We start from the raw sequence: 24,972 nt of genomic DNA on the forward strand, positions 1-24,972 counted from the left end.
ACCCCCCTGTTGTGTAGTGATTGGTTCTGAACATGGAAAAGAGATTTGTATCTGGACTTGGCTACAATTTGTTGACTTTTGAAGAACTATAAAAAAGGATTCTATTACTACTACTAGACAACTACAATGTGAATTGGGATACACTGTGGAGGGTGCATACAATATATACGTACAATAAATATAAAATATATATTTTCCCTTTTAACGATTTTAAGACGACCAAAACCATGTATTCACAGGCCACAGATCACACAACTACGTTTATAGAAGATTAAAAAAGGCAAGCCAAGTCAGCAATATACTTTGTACTCATGTGGTGGCTGTGTTATTTCCGTAAACAGAGATTTAGCTCGGTACTGTTTAACCTGTGTTCCAATAAACACATCAACCTGATGCATAAGTCACTAAATTACTCCAGATCCCCTTTCCATTAACATGCACTTAGTCATACAATTTTACAACCATTCCATTTAAAAGCTCATACGGAACAGCCTCTCTCTGACAAATAAAGTAAGTCCAGACATGTTACAAGCCCTTAAGAGTTTTATGTTGTAATAAAACATGTTTACATGCTTTTTTGCCTGTTTGCAACACAGGGCAGAGGGCGAAAGGGGTTATCTTAAAGTCAGCTTCTTTCCAAAACTTCAAAGGATCCCTTTTCTTTTACACAGTAGCTTGGGGCAGTTTGAGCGTCTGCTGTTTTTGTATCCTAAAATGTTACCCATCTTGGTCATAGTGATTACTGTATGTAGAGACTGTCAAGTGTTATGGTGTTTGTTAAGGAGAGTAGAAGGTTATGGGGTTTCCTTTTAGCTTCAAATCAATTTTACAAGGGTTAATGCTGATTGCAAATTCAAGACTGTCAACCTTTCAAGCAGAAAATGCATTTTGAACAGAAAAAAGACATGGAATCTTTACCAATGAGACCAACTCAATGTTCCTGCTTGCATCCAGTTTTATATCTTTAATCCATGTTGGTGGACTAGCGGCTTATCCTCTCAGGGGTTGCCACGGCAAAACCGTAGAATTGCCTGTTAGATTTAGAACGCGTGTCTGAGTAAATTGCTAACGTGCTCTTATTTGCACACTCGCCCTTCATGTCATGCACACTTTTCTAAAATGGAAAGATATCTGTTCAGCTGCAGTTTCCCAAATACTGTAAAGCCTGTCATAATTTGAGGGCTATTCAATAAATAAAGCAACGTTTTCAGTATAAGGATTTCTAATACTTTTAATTTAGGTATGAAAAACATTGCAATGTAATGAGTAAATCGGTTGTCATAAATGCTTGTTTTCCCACCTCCCATCTATCATGGTTTTTTATCTTTTCCAATTTCCTCATTCTTTCATTGCTAATCCCTACTGAGGTTTTTCAGGCCATATCTTTTGGATAATGTATAAATATGAACAAACATGGAGAATAAAGATGCAGTGTTTAAACAGCCGTCATGTATGATTCCCCACTGAATCAATTAACACACTTTGAAAAGGCATACCTATATACCCAGAACCATTTCTCTCTCATTTTTACGCATATATGAAAATGAGCAGAATGCAATAATGGGCAATAACTATAGAATCCTTTCATGTTTGATTAAATAATGCTGAAAATCACTCTGTCAGACCAGATGAAGAACCAAACATACTGCATATTTCAATTATGTTATTTCTTTGAATAATGATTATATATACACTATATACAAACATTATTTAAAGAAATATAATGGAAAATATAATCGTTTTTTATTTTTAAATGAATAAAAAACATCACTTGCCCTATAAAAGTTTGAAAGTCTTATATGTCAAGGTTTTATGGGCAGTCCATTGTAGTCTCCACTCTTCCTAAAAGGATTCAAGTTGACAGTCTAGTCATTTTCCTTATTGCTGCACGTTAGAATTCTGTGTACAACATATTGAGAATTTCTGCATGATTGCTTTCTCAAACAAAAATATGGGAATGACAGTTTTAATCGATTCTGTTGTTTGAAAACACACCTTCACCACAGGCCCATTTCTGCAATCTACCTGACATTTCAATTATAGACAGGTGCCCATGACTTGACAGGCAAGACGGTTTCTTACCTTTTGTTGGAAAAAACATTGCTAAGTGAAATGGTATTAATTGACGCCTTCCTCTATCCTTTTCACTCACGTCAAATTTTGACAGTTGGCGTGTTCAACCACATTCACATTGCCTAGCCCCAATGATAAATTCAAGAGTAATGCTTCCATGTGTTTAGTTATCTGTCAAATTGCTTAACCAAGCATATGTCTTAAATACATATTACAAGTTATAGTTATGTCAAGAACAATTCTGCCACCTAATTTCACCTTAATATAACTGCCAAGTTTTATATAAGGACTGAAGCCTCGTAAAGAATGCTCTCTTTTAACTATGTCTCAGCAAACAAACTCCCTGAGCAGTACTTTGGACCCCTATCAGCAACATAAAAATAATAACTTATTTTCATTTTAAATCTCAAAGTGGAAAATTGCAACCCAATGACACAAAATGACCACAAAACTGATTGTGGACTTTAACTTTACCTTATTTATGTGAATTGCTTCTTTTTGGGGTCAAATCAGGACTGCACTAAAAGAGTTGAAACATTTTAGGTTTACAATTGTGTTCAAATTAAAATGTTCACATGCCGCACAGTGAAGTTTGCTATAGCTTAAATTTGATGCTGTTGAAATTGCATTCCATTAACTCAATCATTCAAGTAATTGCTATAGTTAGTGTGTAAGCAGCTGCATTTTTTAAACTTATTAGAAAAAAAAATAACACATGATTTTCTTCTGGACTGCTTGATTGATTGAATACACAGGCTCAAAGACTTAGTTTTTCCTTTGCTAATTCATTTATCACCTCAAAATTTGATTACAGTATGCAGAAAAGGTAAGGCGTGAAATGAATTAATGAATGGAATGACAAATGAAGATACATTTATCAGTGTTAAGTGCTGGAAGGCAATCAATCCTTCTGTTATCTTGACCCAAGGTTCAGACAGCTCTCCTTCTCCTGTTGTGCATCTCCAGGGATGCCATTCTTACTTCCTTGTGAACATTGGTCTCTCTTTAGGTGATTAATGCCTCTTTCCTCACTTGCTGCCAGAGCTCTAATACCTTTAAAACTAGCTTACGTCGGGGAAAATAAGAGGAAGTACATTTGGACTTTTTCAAATCTCTCTTTCTGTGACCCTGCTTTAACCCCTTTTGTCACTCTTCCGACATGCATTGACTCCCACCTCCGCCTCCTCACTTCATGTACACCAAAGGAATTGAGGTTATTGAAGATAATTCTGCAGACCCCTCTTATGACCACACATACACCCTCCCAACATATCCTCTCACGTACGTCATCCGTCTTTCTCTGTCTCGTGAGTAATGCTGTCCCCAAGCCGGAATGAGGTCAGGGAAGTATTAACAGGACATATTGTGCATTTTGGCTGTCAGCTAATGGACTATCAACAATGGAAGGCTATGCAGTAAAAGATGTAATTGTTTACCTGTTTAGTTTTTCCGCCAAAATTTTATTGCATTTAGAATATTGGCTAAAAGTGATATGCAGTGCACATCTGTGCATTGTTACACCAGATAAGTGGAGTTTTACCGTATGGTATTTGACAAATTGATTGTTATTCCTGCGGTTAAAGTGATGAAGAGACACATCTCTGCTCTGGGACTGTTTGACCTCCCAATGTTGTCATATCAACAACACAACTTGTCATCAATGTTCGTTTCAGCCCAAAGAGTTGCAGTTAACCTCTAACCTCTCACCTCAGCTGCCCTATTGTAAAGTGGGAGCCCTTAACTTTGGAACATTACAGCTTTAGAAAGAAAAAAAAAGACCTATTTGGGGTTGGTGGTTCTGGGTCATCGATATTTGTTAATGTGTGGGAGTGAGTATAGTGAGTGGTGGGTGTGCTTCATGGTGACTTGATTGAAGTCCTAACTAACTATACACACCAGTGAACTGGTGAATATCTCTTAATTTCCAAACTGTTGGTTTAAAAACGCAATGAGCCTTTATTTTAGTCCATTTTATTGATAGTGCTGTGCTTAATTTTGACTTAAAATGTCACTTTGAGCCAAACCTTCCTCTCCTCCTTTGCCAATGTTTATATTTCACATTCCTCATTTTATCACCTTTGTGACTATCTTCCCTTCTGGAATTTGACCCATCTGGAGAGAGACAAACTTGAAAATTTAACGTTTAACTTCAGCGTTATTTATAACATTTTGAAACTTTAGAGATCTACAGACTTGTAGCCCTTACCATAAGTCCACAGCCTGATTAAAAATGCAAAAATGCCACGTTTACAGCGTGAGAAGAAATGAAAGCTGGCATTTGACACATCAATGGATATGGCAGGCCTTGAGCAGGAGTACACTCTGGGGTTGTTAAACAGCAAGATGACTCTCCTTCAAGCAGCAAGTGATCTGGTTCTGCTTCCCCGAGCATGCACAGCCAATCAATACTATTCATTTTGAGGCATTTTTTTTACTCCAGCATACATCAACAAGTACTGATGGGGGTTTTCAGCCAAGATTTTTTTTCCAACTGCACTCTTAAACATGTAATACAAAGAATAGAAGCAAAAAAATGTAATATATGCCTATTGTCGGTGTGGGACTTCTGTTCATCGCATGACTAACGTGTATTGTAACATCACATCTACAGATTACAAATAGTCAGAAACACTAAGCACAGATCAGTGTATAGCTAGTTGGGCTGGGCCTGAAAATGTCATTGGGGATGTCAACATACAAACTCGATAGAGGAAGGCCGGTACCACCGGGGATTGGACCCTCCATCTCATAACTGTGAGACGTGCCAACCACTTGACGACCATTATAGCTGCAGAATCTGGAGCAGCTGTAACTTTCCTCTCTTTTAATCAGCTTTCTTTATTCTTGGCTATGCAATTATACAGCCCAGTTATTTTCAAGCCTCTGTGCTCTAATATTTAGGAAAAAATTAATGTGCCCTGATCATTGGAAGTGATGCAAGCAGAAGTCTTAATTGTGTTAATATGTCTTTTCAGCAAGTTCCAAGTGCACAGTAATGACTGTGTCCAATATCGAATTGGAACTGACCTATTTCATGCACAAATAAGCAACAGGGATTGTTTTCAGAATCCTGCTGTTAGCCAAGTATGATTTAATCAAGATAACCACGAAGGATCATTTTAACTAATGGTGCTCCACTTCAGTTTTCCATTTTCCAAATTGGAAGCTGAAAATGCATCATGCATTACAGTAGGTGTCCTGCTGAGCTCAGGCGGCTGAGGGAATTTCATCAACTCAGTGAGAAATTCTTGTTTTACTTTAAAAAGAGCTGCGGATGATGCTCAAGAGAGAATTGCTCACCAGACTTGCAGTTGCAGTGTTAGTAGTAGTATTTTCCATATTTTTTGTATGTACTGCACATAGTCATTGAATAAATACGTCTTGTATTTTTGGTTAATTGAATGCTGTTTTAATTATAAAAGACAAACAATCTATTTTGGTGTCAGTGTTTCTTTGATTGGCGGGTGTCATCCAATTCTTGTATTTGGCCAAACAGAATTGCTCAAAACTGATGGCTTCGCTTGAATCTTGTCACAAAAACACACTAAATGCATGTGCTAGATGAGCTGTTCTTCAAAAATTCTCAACACATAGATGGTTTGGTAATGAGGCATCTGTCCAAACTCATGACAGTCAATTTGAAAGCAAGCGTTGGGGTTGATAATGGATTTGTGTTCATGAATTTTGGTTTATGTGACAACCTGTCAGTTTTGATTTGGAGTGTATGTTAAGCAGGCCTGAGTATGGGAATCCTGCTGTCTCAGAAATGTAGGAATGAGGAAGTAGGATAGTTAACAGTATGAGGTCAATCTCAGGTGAGTGCAGAAACTTTTTTTATTTTATATATTTAAATTTTATTGCATTGATTTTGACATTATTTGAATTTCGAATATATGTTCAGATTTTCACCGATAGCTATTAATTTACTTTGCTGTTGTGTTTGCTGCTGATCTTACATGATGACCATTAATTTGCTCCCACAACTGGGATATTAAAGGGATAGTATCTCAAGGGCAGACATTACCAATGTCTCTGTGACCATACATACTACAGTTCGTATTGACCAATGATCCATAGACTATTATTATTATTATATTGACGTGTTAGGATCTAGCCCAATCCTCTGTATGGGCGACAAAATAGTAGCTTCGATTTTCAGAAAATAAAGTAATTAAAAAAAAATTTAAACACTAGTTCAGTGTGTGAATTGTCATGCTATATAATACCCGAACTGTAAGGTTTGTGCGGTCTTGTTTCAGCACTGCCAAAGAGAGACTATTTTCTCAAGTTTCAATGGAGCATAAACTCAAGAGGGCTGAATGAATAGAAAGACATTTTCATGCCAAGTCTGCCAAGTTTTGAAAGCAGCACCCCTCTTGTGTTGTTCCAAAACTCGACAAGCTATTCTCTTTGGTCCAGCTTGGATTCACCTCATTTCATGTCAACAAGGCTCTTAAAGCATAGAACGGAGGTGTAAGGAGAGAAAAAAATAGACTTGTCCTGACTGGCAGTTGATGTACTTCTTCCCGAAGACAGGAAAGAGAAAGAAAATTAGGTTTCTATTGAAAAATAAATATAGTTAGACTTTGAACAATCAAAATCTCATGCTACAGTAAGCATTGATTTATTGCTGCAATAATATATATATATATATATATATATATATATATATATATATATATATATATATATATATATATATATATATATATATATATATATATATATATATATATATATATATATATATATATATATATATATATATATATATATATATATATATATATATATATATATATATATATAAATATAAATATATATATATATATATATATATATATATATATATATATATATATATATATATATATATATATATATATATATATATATATATATATATATATATATATATATATATATATATATATATATATATATATATATATATATATATATATATATATATATATATATATATATATATATATATATATATATATATATATTTATATATATATATATATATATATATATATATATATATATATATATATATATATATATATATATATATATATATAAATATATATATATATATATATATATATATATATATATATATATATATATATATATATATATATATATATATATATATATATATATATATATATATATATATATATATATATATATATATATATATATATATATATATATATATATATATATATATATATATATATATATATATATATATATATATATATATATATATATATATATATATATATATATATATATATATATAAATAAAATGAAAGCTGTGTGGGGGGTTGTGTTCCATTTGTCTATGTATGAACAGAAGATGCTGGGTCATTATTCCTTCAACATTCATTGTTCTTTGGCTGTCAGCGTTAAATGCACAAGGTTGGCCTTGTGGTATAATCAATCACACACAAATGGTGGTCTATTGGGTGCGGATGTATACATGGGAAGATTTATGTCAGGGATAGGTGGCCAGCGTGAGTTTCTTTCACCTTAGCATCTTGCCGGCAAGTACTTTTGACCACTCCAAAGACATCTCCCCACTTAGACAAGGCTCCAGGTACCATGTCTGAAAGCTCTACCAAAGCACAAAGAAATGTATTCTCCCACATCATTGCTGATTTTCTAAACAGAACATTTCTTATAGAAAAATAGTTATCCAATTGTCTGCTTCTCGTACTAACTTGATATTAATAAATTACAGCCATCTTGGGTTCCAGGAAACTGTTGAGTTTCATTGTCATTCAGATGAATAGGATGCCATGATTGCCTTCATTATAGACCATTTGAACATTATATATAAATTACACTTAATTCAGATCATTTAACTACCATATTCAAAATGTCCTTACTTTGGGCTGCCGGTATCCCCAATTTGACGCTTTCATTGACCTATAACAGCGAGTGTAGAAAAAGCACTGTAGTATAGACAAGTAAAATACCTATTTATTTCAGTACACTTCCACATGAAGTAAATATTTCAGAGTTTTCTTAATTCACAAATTTGAGTACACTAGTTTTTCCATATTGATTGTATTAAAATTGCCATATGTTTAGGTCTGATTATGCATATGTGTAGCTGCATAAATTATCACTGTGCAAAGATTTGTTTCTATGATGAATCAAGGAAGATTAAGGTTAAAGCGCACAACCCTCCACCTATAGCACAAAATCACACCAGCACAACAGCATGGAGAGCTTCAGGATACAAGAGTCCCCTCAGGGAACTCTCAAAACTATGCTAATGTATGCCAGTCCAACAATTTCGACCAATACCGTATTCACTTGCTTGACTGCCTCTGCCTGCTTATTTCCCAAGGTTAAAAAGTAATTAGGAGTAAGATATCTACTTCTTTGTGAATAATTCTCCATAGGATGAAAGAAAAATCAATATCTGGACCAAATAATGTGGCAGATGCAGCAAAATCCATCAGATGCAACAATTTCTGGAGTTGTGTTGTATATTTTGAATGCTATCAGCATCTATGTCAAAGGCATTTGAATGTGTAGTAGTAATTGTATTTGTAGATGCTTGAAAGTTTTCTCAGGCTGTTTTACTTTTTGACATGCACTCAATGTACAGTAGAGGATTTCCAAAATGAATAAAATAATGTCATATGGCATACAGAGGGACAAACAACCATGGCACTCACAATCATACCACCACCAGCGGGAATCAAGCCCGTGCCTGCCGGATCAAAGTCAGGCAGGTGAACCACTAAACCATGAGGTGGTATGGGAAATTGTATTATTAATAAAATCAGATTCATGTTTAATTCTTAAACCTATGTTTAAATGCCTAATTATACCCTGAAGAACTCTCAATGATGTCGGGCAAATCATTTTACTTCCACCCCACCAGAATTTCAGTTGACCTGTGTCAGGTTCATTAATAATTACCTTCGTCCGTAATTATCAATAACTGCAGGAAGACATCTTATTCAATTATTGACATTTAATTAAATAGAAATGGATACAACAGATAGCCTCCGGAGGGAGAGTTACAGCAAGCGTCACCGTACGACTTCCGAACGTCTCTCCGAATAGACATTTTCGTCCTATTCTTATGGTCACAAGTTACAGAGTTGTTGATCATTCCATCACGTATGAGTAAAAACAACATCTGGGACTACAATAACAATCAAGGTATTTTACTAATAACAAAAACAGGGACTAGACCTAACAACATTTAGATTAGAGTAATTATACAACCTCCTTGACCTAAGAATCATATAATATAATCATAATCATATAATCGTTACATACAGAAAAACCCGAAGTGTACGGTTACATAACGATAACAATATTCTTGTTATTGTCCGAATAGCCCTGTCCTCGTCACCAAGGGCCCACCAAATCTCAAGGACCCAGATTGGGTGGATTGTTTGTATAACCATCCTGGAACAGGCTGTCTAGGTTAAAGATGACTTGGTGTGACCTCAAGACTTTTGAAAAACAGAAAGAGAATGATTTAACAAAGTAATGAATTAATACAAAGAAAAGAAAGAGATTGATTTAATAAAGAAATGAATTAATATAACTATTATAATAATAAAACAGAATAAACCCAACATTCCCCCGTTTTTATAATATGTATGTTATTAGTCATTTCTTAGTAATCACTAAATGGAAATGTCGGTGACTGCGATTTTATCCGCCTACTCCTTACTCCCATGGCTGGTCTGAAAGAGAAAAAACATAATTATATTCGTCCAATTGGTCCTCGGATTTACCGTACTCCTGGACCTCACTGCTTTCCCCAAACCGTCCCATAAGATACAACTCATGTACTTTAGAATTTGTAGGGGCAATTTCAGTAGTTATAAGTCGGCTTAGCAAGGAGCGCAAACAGGGGATACTACATCACCCACACAATGTTAGGATAGCGGTAATTGTGCCTATAGTCCAAATCTTTAGATTTTCCAAAGGTCTTATCCCACCAATCTGACAATGCGGACGTATCTACTCCAGAGTGCTCTTGCATATTGCGGTTCAGTGTTTGCAGGCCAGTAATGGCCCTGGTGAGAGATCCACTGGGTGACGCGTTGTTCGGTATGAAGGTGCAACATTGTTTTCCAAACATTGCACACACGCCCCCTGTTTCAAGGATCATATCCACCGCTATGCGATTCTGGAACGCCATCAGACTGGTAGCTGCCAGTTGTTCCTTCATGGCCACAAATCCCTGTTCAGTATAATTTCCAAGTTTTGAACATTGTAATGTAAGTAATTTATTCTATCCACATTTTTGTTTGGGGTGATTAGAAGGAAGATAGACTCCCAACCTGCTGCGATCTGATTAGCCAGCTTATACTCATCTGGTACGCCCCGGGGGATGCCAATCGCATCAATGTATGTTGGATCTCCTTCCCTCCATGCCTCTCGACGATGTCGGGAGGGTCGACCCTTCACCTCCGAATTATGAGCCGCCAATTGTATCTCCTCCACTGTGGATGGAAAAACAGACACCGGTAAGAGCAGTGAGACCAAAGTACCTAGTCCTGCCGCGTTTCGGCAGGAGTCGTATAATTTATCTACCACCCCGCCACCATAGGCCAGAACGTGGTATCAGGGGTGTAGTTTGTTTTAGAACTCCGGTACACCACGTCTCATTTATCGCCCCCAGCTTCAGACCATGCCCTGTAAGGTTTAAGCAGGTAAAATGATTAAACAGTGGAAAAATTGACTTCCTATTTACCGCGTAACAGGATAAACACTGCTTCAATATTTTTTCTTGCCAAGTAGGACACGTTTTTTCATTTGTAAAAACACTTTTCCCCAAATGAATGGTGATTGAGGGAGTTGTTAGATCCCATCGTATTTTCCCTTGTCTGGTAGGTTATCCTAATCCTTTGTAAGATGGTTTAGTCTCAATTGAAACCATATGGAGACGTCAAACCCAATATAAAAGAGTTCCCTATAGTTTTATGGTATTGCTTGCTGAGCAATAATCTTTTCAATTAATATTGGTGTTTCCCGTATCTTATTAAGTCAGAAAGTTTATCTTACCCGTCCCCTCAATGTTTCAATTGAGACCACCCTTTTACCAAAGTAGCTCCACATAGTGCTTGCCTTCTTTACACTCCATTAACAGCGCCCAATTATCCCCCGTTTGGGAAATCCCTGTTTCAGAAATAAATTTCACAGGTTAATATGTCAGTCCAAGCTTTCCAATCTTGACCAATTTCTGCAACAAGGCTTTTCCCAATCTTTAATTTTTTGCTGTTAATGTACCACACATATTTCCCACCATCTCTTTTTGTATGGCAACCGGGACGTCGCCGAGTCCAAATATATATTTTCAATGTGGAAATTTGATTTAGTAGGTAATGTTAATTAAATGTAAATGTGTATGTTTCTCGGTTTACCCTCCCGTAAGAAGGTGTATCCTCAATTGAAACGCCTCCGCCTTTTTCTCCAACTGGAGAAAACAACCCTACTGTGGAAAGGAATAGAATCACAATCATCATTAATCTCATTGCCCCAAAAGCAATAATTGTTTTCAACATGACTTTTTGTCTTTGTTTAGGGAGTTTTCCTCTTGAAACGTTTCAATTTAGACAACCTTCTTACTGTGGGAAAGGTGCATCCGTGTCCCCTTTCAGTAACAAGGACCCTCCCACTTTGCGTTGCTCCGATGTTTCTTCTTTTATGCTGCTTATCAGCATCCAGTCTTCAAGAATCACCGTCGCTTCGTCCGTTTCCTGTTGAGAAGCAAAATCTCCCTCTGATAGTCTAAATTTGGTGTGTGCGTTTTTTTTTTTTTTTCTCTGATAGATTCGCCTCATCATCCAATTGTCATTGTGTGGTGAATAATAACAATTTGTAAGGTCTACCAAACAGGACTTCATATAAGGTCCGCCAATTGTGGATGGTAGACAACTATTATATTAACAAAATGGGAGCCATTATCACTATAAATAGTTTCTGGAATTCCATATCGTGGAATGATATCCATATGATCTAATAAAAATAAAATAAAATCTATATGTATTTTTTGAAATGGATATGTGGGTATGCATATAGATTTAAACCCTAAGCCTTGTAGTGCCGTTGTAGCAAGGCCACCTCCCCCTTGTCGAGACATAGGTCTTCCCTTGACTCAAGCCCAAATTATTTTCTTTTATTGATAGATTATGTCTCGGTGGTCTGCCAATCAAAAAACACAAAAAGACAAACTATCATTCACGCTCACACTCATAAAAAGAAGAATTTAGTGTGTTCAACCAGTCTAGCATCCATAATTTCATTTTGTGGGAGTAAACTGGAGTACCCGGAGAAAATCCACAAATTCTCGAGGACGCCATGAATACCCCACATTCCGGAAGGTCTGGATCCACCCCGCATTCATTAGTAGATCCTTTAATATACACACCCCCACTCTAGTATTTTAACCGTTTGTAAAAAATTACCTTCAAGTTTCACACAAAGTTATATCCTTTTTAATGCTATCAGTTTACCTGTTTGTTCCCCGAATTGAGGTGGGAATAGTTTCACATCTAAAGTTTTTATTTTTTACAGCCGCCATGACCTAATGGCCCCCTATCATGTTTTTGGAAAATCCCAATTCCCTCTAATAGCATGCCAATCACCTTTTAATGCGGCCATCCAATTTTGTTTCTACTTGTTTCAGGTGATAAGATAATCTCCCCCATTTGTAAAACAAATTCATTCACGCCTAATTTATACAACATGACGCCTATGGCCTTTATTACGTCGCCTTGACTCCAAATTCTATGAACCAAGATAACACGCCGAATTTGTAAGCGAATTTCCCCCATCCCATTTTGTTCATAGACAACCCATCTACCTAAAGCGTCACTTGTTTCAAAACATGAAAGGCCCCACTAGAATTCGTGCATCCAGCGCCAAATAGAGCCTATTTACACATTTGTCTCAAACTTGTTTTAGATATGGGGTCCCCAATTTCCCAAAATTTCCCAGAATTAATGTACTACCACATCCTGTCAAAAACCCAAAACGACTAACATAACCTGTTTCTAAGCCAGATTCTGGAATTTGGAGAATTTCTCCTTTCCCTCCCTTATCTAAGCTTGTTATTGTCACTCGTTATCACTGTAACATTCAGGCGTATTAACCCCATCGTTGCTAAAGTTCTAACCAATTTGCATGCCCTTAAAGCCGTAAAAGCAACGTTATTTGGTTGTATCAATTGACCAATGCTTATCCAATCCGTAATATCCTTAAAGTCATCAATATGACCTGTGACAAAGCATATTTCCTCCTGCCAGGACAACAGACAATGTTCTTTCAAGTGCACTTTGAAAAACATTCCATGTTACTCCATTCTTAGGGAAAATATGCTCATCCTAAACCAATTATTTTATTTACAATTCACCTAATTATTTGGATGAATGCCATGAATTTTATCATGCCACTATTGCATTGTAAATTTCCCATCTGATGTCGTTAATCAGCCAAATAATTCAATACCTACTATACTTTGTAAATCACCTCATATGATGTTTACTTAAGACACGAGTCATTTCCCATAGCCTGTTACCAAAACAAAAATCTACAACAATTTAATGAGACAAATCAACCTTTTGTTAGACAATTCCTAATTACAAACTTTAATGTTTTAAAAACCTTATCGTCACCAATATACCATAATATTGTAAATTTTGTCATCCTGGCCTTTTTTTCTTTTAAACAGCCAACCTCCCTCCTGGATTAAAGTATTTTGAATAATCAAAAAATTCTGAAATAGTATTAATATTATTTTATCCTCCAAAAGCTAGTTTCCTTTAACTAAGAGCCCTTTGAAATCCACAATTGCTCAAAAATGACTATTTTGGTCTATTTCCCAAATCCAAAGCTTTTTACCAAATCAACCTTTTACTGAACAGATTTTCTATCTTCTTAATACATTTCATTTTAAAACCCAAAATATCAATTCGAAAGCATTCGCATAACCTTGCATTTCTTGCAGCCCATGTATTGTTCTTATTCTGAAAAGTCCAAACAGAAAACGCAATTAGCCGTTAACTATGACCTCCACTCTTGCTGCGAAAACAGCATTGTTATCTTATGTTTACAAACCAGCTTTTTCCCTGTGCCCAAATACAACGCTTTTTAGAGAAGACAACCATTAAAACGTCAAATTAACCCCTCTTCCGATATTCAACTACATAACAATATTTTTCCAAGACCCCATATATCCAGAATATGTATGCTGCAAGCACAACAATATGGCAAAAACCCATTTTCTGCCCTCAAGTTTGCTTCAGCACCCCCAAGGCCAATTATTATTATTATAATGTCTTCACGGAAGGGATCACAAAATTTTAGTCGTTTACACGGTCCGAACGCTCCCGAAAGCCCAACACAGTTAAATCGTCTGCCCCGCGGCCCACATGTTTCACTCCCATCTAATCAGCAGCCGCTGCACCAGAAACGCTTCCCCCGCAGTTGACACATTTTTTGGCAAGTCTAGAGCATAATAAAAACACAGGTGACATTCCCTGCTAAAATTTAAATGATCATTTTGTATATATTCTTTTGTCTTTTTAAACACCATCTTCCCGTTAGCGGACGGGATCAAAAACCAAGCTGCAATAAGCCATCACATTGCTGTAAATTGACAGTACATATAGGTTATATTAACAAAGCACCACCAGCACTTGGAAATAACCATTCTAATTGTTGTTATACAAGCCCAAGCATCACAAAAAACCCAATTTAATTGTAATCACAAAACGTCATACCTGGATTAACCAAATCAAATACCAGTGTCCCCATTAATTTTCTAGCTCCCTTTATTTTTGTTAAACTTCCTCCGCGCCCGTCACCTATCTCGGTAAATATTTTCCCCGTCAGCCGAGGAGGCCCCGCTATTTTTTCCTTACCAAACAGTACTTTCCCGCCGCCACGGTCTTAAATATATCCCCGTTATCCGAGGGAGCCCCCACTATTTTCCCAAAATAGTATTTTTTAACTTCTCCCCGGCCTTATTTCGCCATTAGTGTCTGTGGAACAAGCTGTTACACTTTTATCCACTCACATATTATTTATATATGTATATTACCTCTATGCATTAGTGCATATATTATCCTGTATTTTATGCATTTTAAGCTGGCCAGCAAACCCATATTTATTTATCCATAAATATAGCTGTGTAATATTTTTAAAGCGCTTTGTCTTACCAATTTTTTTTTCAAATCCCTACAAGTTAGACGTATTTTTTGGAACGTCATCCAAACCCGCCTTACAACACGTGTTTCCCATATTTTACTTTTTTGTAGTGAGTTCGTGTGCCTCACAGAGTTAACTTTATTATATCTATTTTTATTATTATCACTCCTTCGACTGTATTTCCTAGGCTTATCTTAATTTTACTGCAGAAACCACACAAACAACATACAACGTATATTCGTGCCTACCCTTCAGACACAGGACACTCCCCGGCCCCAATATTGTACCTCTAGTACAATACATTCGTGCCTACCCCTGAGACACAGGACACTTTCCAGCAAAGTGCCCCACCGTACCTGCCATTGACTAGTATAAACACAGGGTTTTATCGCCGTCACCCAGGACGCGAAACCAGCCCAACAATGGGCCTCACATACAATGTCCCTTTAACGCATTTGTAAACACCTTCACAACATGCAGACATTAATGTGGACTTACCCGAGATCCATCAGATGTCTCCCTCCAGCAGGAAAAGTCTTCAACCGCCGAGAATCCAGGCGCCCCCGTCGAAAAACTCCGGCCCACCAAGGGTTTTGAAGACGCCGTGCGCACGGTCACTTACCAGATGTCGAACAGCAGCGCCTGGGTTCTCGCTCCGGTATATTGACCTCCATGGCTCGAAGGACCAAAATGTCAGGTTCATTAATAATTACCTTCGTCCGTAATTATCAATAACTGCAGGAAGACATCTTATTCAATTATTGACATTTAATTAAATAGAAATGGATACAACAGATAGCCTCCGGAGGGAGAGTTACAGCAAGCGTCACCGTACGACTTCCGAACGTCTCTCCGAATAGACATTTTCGTCCTATTCTTATGGTCACAAGTTACAGAGTTGTTGATCATTCCATCACGTATGAGTAAAAACAACATCTGGGACTACAATAACAATCAAGGTATTTTACTAATAACAAAAACAGGGACTAGACCTAACAACATTTAGATTAGAGTAATTATACAACCTCCTTGACCTAAGAATCATATAATATAATCATAATCATATAATCGTTACATACAGAAAAACCCGAAGTGTACGGTTACATAACGATAACAATATTCTTGTTATTGTCCGAATAGCCCTGTCCTCGTCACCAAGGGCCCACCAAATCTCAAGGACCCAGATTGGGTGGATTGTTTGTATAACCATCCTGGAACAGGCTGTCTAGGTTAAAGATGACTTGGTGTGACCTCAAGACTTTTGAAAAACAGAAAGAGAATGATTTAACAAAGTAATGAATTAATACAAAGAAAAGAAAGAGATTGATTTAATAAAGAAATGAATTAATATAACTATTATAATAATAAAACAGAATAAACCCAACAACCTGCCAAGTTTTTTAAGTTTTAATTTCTTTTTTTTTACTTAAATTTCAAGGTGTGTGGATTGGCATATGCTCCCTAACTGATGATTTACATCAATGCAAACTGCCATTTCAAACACGGAATTAGTTTTGACTGATGTCTTAGCGTATGTGGCTTTGAATAATACTGAATAATTTTAGTTTACTGTGGCAATCCTATTTCAATATTCCTCTGATGTGCACATTTCATGACATGTGAACATTTTCTTTTATCATGACTCCCTTGATCAGAGAATTTGTGTGTTAAATCCTGTCATTTCAATCTCTAACTTAAGACTCAAGCCCTCTAATATTGGATTATTAATGATGCCGTAATGATGCTTATAAACATGGTGGATGTATACAAACCAGAGAAAAGTTAGGTAGAAATGATTTTTAAAATAAAGAAAGAAGTATATGCATAATTTATCCATTAAAAAAGTACAATATTGATGACAAAATAACTTTTTTTTTGCCCAAATACCTAATTCTCGGCAGTCTTTCTGTGGAAACAAGAAGCACCTGACTGCAATTCACTGTTCTCTGTGGAATACCAGTTATACTATTGATTGTATCAAAAAAGGTTGGATGACTCTAGTAACTACAGAAAAGATTTGTGGTTTATTGCACACTTTAACTACTGATTACAATGACCTATTTAATCCTTCAGGTATTTGAAACACCTATTAAGTTCACTGTCACTCGTCTCCATGATGTGATACAAAATCTATCCTTTGACAAATGCCCTATTAATCACAGCACTTACTATACATAACATTATCCCAGTGAACATTCTGCATATTTTATGTGAAAAATCTATGCTTAAAATTGTGATTTTTTTCTTCTTCCTCATCCATTTACAACATTTTTAAAACGATTGGTCATGAGGTAAATCACATCTTTTTTCTCGTCACCTGACAATCCAGCTATCCTGACATAATATGGAAAGTTCCAACTTATTCTTTCTAAATAATTATCACATTTAGGGAATATCAATTACTAATTGAAATTAATCATTCACTCAATTTGTGGGGTTTGTATTGCAACCATAAAACAACTCAACATCCCTAAATTATGTGCAGAGCAATTAATTCAGCCTCAGCCAAATGTAAATTACAAAGCACAGCAGTAATTCCTCTCACACCTGGTGGACATTCTGTTGAGTAATTATTTGTTTCGATTGGCTCTTTGCCCAAGATTTGGAAGTGGGTCACTGTTTTCTTTATAACAAGAAAGGCAGTGTACAATGTTGTGTTTTTTTTCTTCTTCCATGCAATGATCCAAACGTGCTGTTAGTCACCAAAGATTTCTTGGTACAAACGTTGAGCTTGGATTGCATTATTTGTTTAAAATTTAAGTGCAAGTAACAATTTCAAAGCTGAACAATCCCACACAATTTTGTCTTACATAACATTTAACTGAAGTACAGTGGCATGTAAGGCCATACAATGTTTTCACGATAAGCAAAAAAAAAATAAGTTTGAATAATATTAATAATAATGAATTGGATATACGTCTTGAGCTTTTCAAGACATTCAAATATATTTTACGTAGCATTATTCTTACACTCCACAAATGCTGGCAAGCACTATCATAGCAGTCCGTCCCTCAGGAACAGACTGACAGAAGCAAGGCAGCCAATTTGCACCATTGGCTCGTAAACCGTAATCAACCACTCGATCTCAAAGTACTTTCTCGTACACAAGTAGGGTTTAGTATCTTCCCCATGAATACAACAACACTGGGCACAAGGGAGAGCTGAATTCGGAATGTCGATCCTTTAATCAATGGACCATCAGCTCAGACACCTCAACCACCATTACCTATAGTTCTAAATGTAAAACTTTAATAATAATTAATATAAATCTGTTTTCAGGTTACTAACTATTCTAACCTATTAGTGGTAATAAACAAGAACACTAAAACAATTAAAGAAACAAATAGAGGATTACTCTGTTTCATACAACTAGTAGGTATAATTCAATATACTGGAAAAGTGCTTTTTGAAAGGACTTACCTTCAAGTAAACCTCTACCGGAGTCGAGTTTGTAGGTATTTTGTGTTTTTTACTGGGGGAATGCCTTTAAAGTAATTGTTGTTGTCATCGTCGTCCTTCAGCACACGTCATGCAGCACACTCGTGTCTGTTTCTCTATTGTGATGGCTTCATAAAGGGTATGCAATTGTCACAACTAAAATGAAGGGGGAAAATAAACAAAAGTGCCTTGTAAAGATACGCATCCTCCAGTGGAGCCTTCCACATCATCCAATGAGCTATAGCCAGCCACTAATCTATGAGGACAACTTATCGCTGCTAAGGTCAAAATGATTTAAGGGACTTTTCGGGATGATTTCTGAAGAAACTCTATACTGTAATGATAGTTTTGGAGAAAAGCTTTTCTCAGCGGTATTCAGTATGGATTTAATAGTCCAGGTCTGCACCACTAATAATGGGGAGTGGGTCAAATGAGGTCTGCCATACTTGACCAATCATAGATGTGAAATGGTCACCCTCAATAGCTCATTTTGAGCTGCTATAGTGTGTAAAGCAAAGAAAGCAGAAACTGTTTAAGGTCAAGAAAAGATGGAAAAAACGATTGGCCTAACGACAGTATAAAGCCTGGGGTTGTCATAGAAATTTAGTGTAAATAACAATTAAAAAAATATCTTGTCACTGTGGCATTGTGTGAGAATTATATTATTATACTAAAGAGTAATATTATATATAACTTGCAGGCCCGGCCAAACTATGAAATGTGTGATTTATAGTTTGAAAAATACTGTAAAAACGATGTTTTTCAGGTTCTAAGGCTTGCCCCTGAATCTGAACTTTTGTCGCTAAACTTTGCTAAGGCTTCAGGCAGTTGAAATTGTTTCCCACTAGTTAGATATTTAGATGATATCTGTCTATAAATTTCACTTAGTCTTGGAATGCAGTGCAGCCCATCTTCCTTGGGCATTCTGTATCATGCCATGCCATTGCTAACTAAAATAGATAACACCAATATAGATTTTTATATTACAAAATCGAAGACTTCATGAAAGACTTCATATTTTTCTGAATTTTCCGGAAATACAACAACTGAACTATTTCTTGAGTTTTATTAATGATGAAGGAGTTTTAGGGTCTTTTGCAGGCTGTATCTATGTCACATTTTTGTCCCGTCCAATCAAATGAAAATTGGCAATCATCTCGTCATCCAAGAGATGTTTTTAGAACATCATCTTTATCTAGCTCTTTTTATATCATATTTACATAGGTCATGAAAATAATCTCGTCAAAATGTTTTCTTCATCGTTTACAAAGCGCTGTGTTTCAGCTTTGTGTTTTTATGTAGCCAACATTAACCGAGCTATTTCATTCCAGTTAAATTGTGTTCAAGCTCCTAGGTAATGTTACCAATAAACAGTAACATGTGACATCTGTTTATCTACTCCCCTGCTGATGTTAGTTAATGTCTTTACCATTTGACGTCATTGGACTTTGTATTTATTTAATAATAAATAGTTATCAGTTCTACTAAACCTTCAGATACAAATGATAGTGGTATTCATGTATATTTAGCCACTCACTTTGAAAAGGATGGTAACCACACTTGCAAAACACAGAAGCTGTTTCGTAACGTGGGAGAGTGCATTGGCTGATGTTCTCTTTGAACTGCTCTGCTCAAGTCATTCCCTAGCATTAGATGGCACCAGCTCCCAGCTCACATTGTTTAAACCTGCCACTGAAAGTTGGGATGCCAGCTTTAGGCATGTCAGGCCTCTGGGCATTGGGCTTGGGTTTCCCCAAACCTCTTGTTTAAGGATTAGCTTTCACTCTGGTCATTGGGTACGTAGAGCCTTTGTCTCCCCTCTAATGTATTGCACTATTCTTTTGTTTATTCCTGTTTGGTGAAATTTAGCCAAAATGTCTGGTATTTACTTTATACAGGCCTTCACTGTGTTGCTTTAACCTCCCTTTTACGCTTCCCTCTTTACTGTCTTCTTTCTCCTTCACTTCCTCTCTACCCCAGTCATGTGTTGATTAGCCTCAGCAATGTTTTTTTCTTTTTTTCCGAATGAAGGAAGAGGGATTACGCTAAGCTCTAACTCGGGCAAACCAGCCTTATCTTGCCTGTAGCAGCTCCATGCACCAGAGAAAAAGAGCCTGAAAGAGAGTGCAGCTACAGGCTAGGATAGAACAGTGGAGGTGAAAACAGGCAGAGAATAACCAGTGAAAAGTAACCCCTCCTTTAGTATTTGGTATGTTTCCTCACATTCATTGTTTTTTGTTTTTTTTTGTTATTTTCAAATACATCTGAACAGACAAAATAAAATAACTAAAATGTGATTTTTTTTTCTTAAGAAGCAATGGAAACTGCATAGCCTCCCAAAAGAATTCTTTTCAGATGTATTGTGTCATGTTGCCCACGTGAGGCCATTCTTAATTCAAACCTACATTTTGATGGTCATGTCAGATCTGAGATTTGAGAAAAACTTGGTCTGCAGTCCCAAATAGTTTTACCAGCTCAGTGATTTCTGGTTTGCGGCAAGTATTGGTTGCGGTCTTGAGGAAAACTCAAATGTCACATTTGAAAAATCAGGTGTTTTGCGTTATGACTGTTCTTGTTTTTTTTTAATTTTTAGCTATGTTTCACATGTGTATTCTTTTTGTCTTTTCTTTGTTTGTGATTGGGGTAATATGTTGTCCGTGTTGGCTGAGTATATAAATGCAGAATGTATTTCTTTCTTTTCTTCCATAACTCATAAAACACTGCAAATAACTAAAATACTCTGTCAGATGCGGTGGCACAGCACCCTGTTTTGCAGGTTTAAAAAATAAATAAAAAAATAAAAACATTGAAAATGTTCCCCTTGCATTTGATATGAATTGCCCTTTCCAATTGTTCAATTGCAGTTGCATTGTAGACATTTATGGTTGTACTAATAAATTCCCAGTCAGTGATTCATTTCCTGACAGAAAGCTTCCTAGTATATTCCGTTTTTTCAACAATGGGGTCTGCCGCAGAAGGGAACAAGGGTCCACTGTAAACAGGCTGCTGGCCTATTCACCTGCCCTAATTACCCTTACCCTGTGGGAGTCCAAGCTCCTGGGAAAGACTTGCGCTCTGGGGGATAGGACACTGAACTTGGATATCAACGCTATGGTATTGCAGACAGGTATTTGCTGGAAAACCAACGGGTTTACATTGAAAAAAAGTGAAACAATACAATAAAGTTGTATTCTAAAGGGCTTTCACATGCAACACATAAACTGATGGTGCCTGTGTTAACTGAAGGTTCCAAGTTATCATTGATAAAGCACAGTTAACCTGGAATATGTTGCTAGGGCACCAGTTTAGGACTTCATAGCAAAAGGGGGAAAAAAGCAAAGATTTGTAGCAGCGACATAGATGAAAGTGCGTGCCGGCCTGCCTCATGATCACTGTCTTCTGAGTAAGCGTGGAAAAACCACAGTGAGTTTGTCTTGGCATTAACAAGGTGTCTTGTATTGCCTTAAGCTTATCACCATAAAGGAAAAATCATTTAAAAAAATATATACTCTTCTCTAATAATCTTTTTTTTTATTTTTACTTGAGCCAATATCTAGTAAAAAAGCAATTTTTGCAATTGTCTTATTTCATTGTTTTTTAAAAGCCTAAGTAAAGACAGATTTTAAAACGAACCTTGCTCGTTATTAGATTTTGTCTGTGTCTGTTGTTGGAAAGGCAAAGTAATAGGCAACAGAGCTTCTTTCTTCACTGTTCCTCCTGATCCTATCATTCCATTTCTTGGACGTGCAGATGAAAGACTTGTCTGTAACTGGAGAGGACACAGCAAGTGGACGTAATGAGATTGTAAAAAGGGAATGCAAGAGAATGTTTTAGCAGTAGGTATGGGTGAGTGAAAGAAAGAAAATATCTTTTGATTTCCTCAAATTAAGAGAAGAAAAACAGTCCTGGCCCACTCCTTCTATAACTGGCCTATTTGATTGACACTGACGCAATGTGAGGCTTTTGGCTGTAATAACTTGCTTTTGTGAGGAGAACTCAGCGCTTTGTCTTGCTTGTTGGTGAGGCCCGGGGTCCTCGGATCAGCCTTGACTTATTATGACTGGCTTTTGTCCTTCAGGATCAGTGGGAAACTTGACTTGCCCTTTGGTCTACCGTCAAAATAGGGCCCCCATACTGGGGCTGTTCCCAAGCATTGGAATGATGGAATGACAGAATAGGACAAGGCCAAATTTTGCACTGGCCTATTATGTTGCAAGATGCTTATCAAATATGAGGGTTATCTGTACTTTCACTATTTATTTAAAAATAAAATGGTGCTGCAATCTTAAATGGCTCATTACCAGTTGTTCAACATGACTCACCATTGAGCGCCCAATATGAACCCATGCTTGAGCCGCAGGGATTGAGCTGATATTTGCCATTTATGATTGAGAACATTAAACAACTTACATTCTGTGAGTTTATATTTAATTTTATTATAAGCATGGATTTGTCCCAATGCATGCTAGGCCATGGTCTGAAACAGGCAGTGCCAAAATTCTTAAATATAGAAAATGATTGATGATTACTAACAAAAAAAGTGGTTTAGGTAATATTTATGTCAGCTTTCCCTGATCCAGAGTACGGTCCTCAGCCCAATTACACTGTGAAACCTGCCCAAAATACGGCCACGTGTTTAAGATAAGATATTTATTTTATATAAGTCTATGTATATGTTGTACATGCATGTACATTGTTATCTTAAGCTTGTTGGAACATTTTCAACACCTATATGATGAAATGTACATGTACACAGGCTCAAAACATGGTTGACTTTGAAAGAGACATGAGATGAAAAGCAAAGAGCTTCTTCTAACTTTGCGCTCTTCTACCAAACCACCTTCATCTAATTTCCTTTCAGCTGTTTTCACATCCCATCAAACTAAACGTTAAGCTGTAATTACCTTTGAAGTGAGTCAAGTATCAAGTGGGAAATGGCAAAGTTACAGGGACAAACAAAGAAGCTCGAACGAAGACAGGTGTTCCCTCCTGGGCCAGACTGAAATGAACATGGAAATGAATGTCTAAAACGCTTTCAGCAGGTAGTGGGGCGAAAAAGAGGGAGCGGGTGGAGGAGGCAATGTAGAGGTAATTATTCCACAACTCCTTCACCTGTGACAAGAGGTGGCCAGTGGGGAATGGCGTAGGGGGAGTTGATTGTCACGTCCTAGAAAGCAACTGGGCGAAACCTCTTCTACTAACCTCCACAATGATTGGATAAGCCCTTCAGCTGTCGATTTCTTACTTTCTTACATATGCATTTACATTTACTTTTGCCACTACATTCGTTTCATTTGACTCATGCATACTCGTGCACCAATAAACAGCCTTGCAGCAATCCAATGGTAAAATTAATTAAAAGGAAGGAAAATTAAGTGTTTAACTTGGTGGTTATAATTATTTCAACATCTCGCCCCCCTTTTTAATAGCCTCGGAAATGTTTCTCAACTCACAACTGAAGTCGCTCTGAGGTAGATAAGACACAAAGCACAGTTGCACGTTAACGTTATCTTGAATAAATACTCTTCAGTGTAATGTAAGGGTTTTGAAGGAATGTGAAAAGGAGTAGAGGAGAAAAACGTTTTTTTAAAGAGAGATACATTCCAGTTCAAGCATTGATGTCAGTCATTAAATTAGATACATACCTGGCTTAAGTTGCACTCAATTAAAAAAAGAAAATGAAAAAAATATGGAGTCAAATTAATACAGAAATCTGAACAACCACTATTGATTGGATAACCTACTCACCAACTGATAGATAGATGCACTTATGACAATGGTCATGAGTAACCAATATTCCCAGCACACCTGAAAATGAATACACACTGGTCAGTCACAATGCTAAAAACATTATGATATTAATATTATTACACTTGTTCAAGCATAACATCTAATGTTAACATCAACAAATTCACAGTTAACTTGTAATTTATATAATGGATTCACTCACTATTATTTATTACTATAGCCAATTGTATTATTGAAGATAATACATCGGAATTTTGTTACTTAAAAATAAGTAGTAACAACAAATACACTTTTCCAAATTACCATACTTTTTTCCACTATTCAAGTTGGAAGTCTAGGCAGAATTATCAAGTCAGGTTTAACAGTTTACAGTGCCTAAAGAGAGGACATTCATCCAATGATGAATTTAATCAACAAATGGAATATGGGAATGCGTTTTGATGCCAGAGACTCAAGTATTGGGGGTGTTTTTCATCTACCAGTACAAAACCTTCAGTTTTTTTA

General features: G+C 36.4%; 1 long non-coding RNA gene across 2 annotated transcripts in view; it reads right to left on the minus strand.

The window, feature by feature from the left end:
• The window catches only part of LOC144197282 (uncharacterized), a 49,558-nt gene extending 24,904 nt beyond the window's left edge, over positions 1 to 24,654 (minus strand). For both annotated transcript variants that reach the window (XR_013326509.1, XR_013326508.1), the window contains exons 1-3: positions 24,469 to 24,654; positions 22,354 to 22,489; positions 18,703 to 18,876 (exon numbers count right to left, since the gene is read on the minus strand). This is a non-coding gene — a long non-coding RNA (uncharacterized LOC144197282). The remainder of the gene's footprint in view (positions 1 to 18,702; positions 18,877 to 22,353; positions 22,490 to 24,468) is intronic.
• Positions 24,655 to 24,972: the final 318 nt, after the last annotated feature.

Source organism: Stigmatopora nigra, chromosome 5 (assembly GCF_051989575.1).
Source record: "Stigmatopora nigra isolate UIUO_SnigA chromosome 5, RoL_Snig_1.1, whole genome shotgun sequence".
In the NCBI taxonomy this organism is placed as follows: domain Eukaryota; kingdom Metazoa; phylum Chordata; class Actinopteri; order Syngnathiformes; family Syngnathidae; genus Stigmatopora; species Stigmatopora nigra.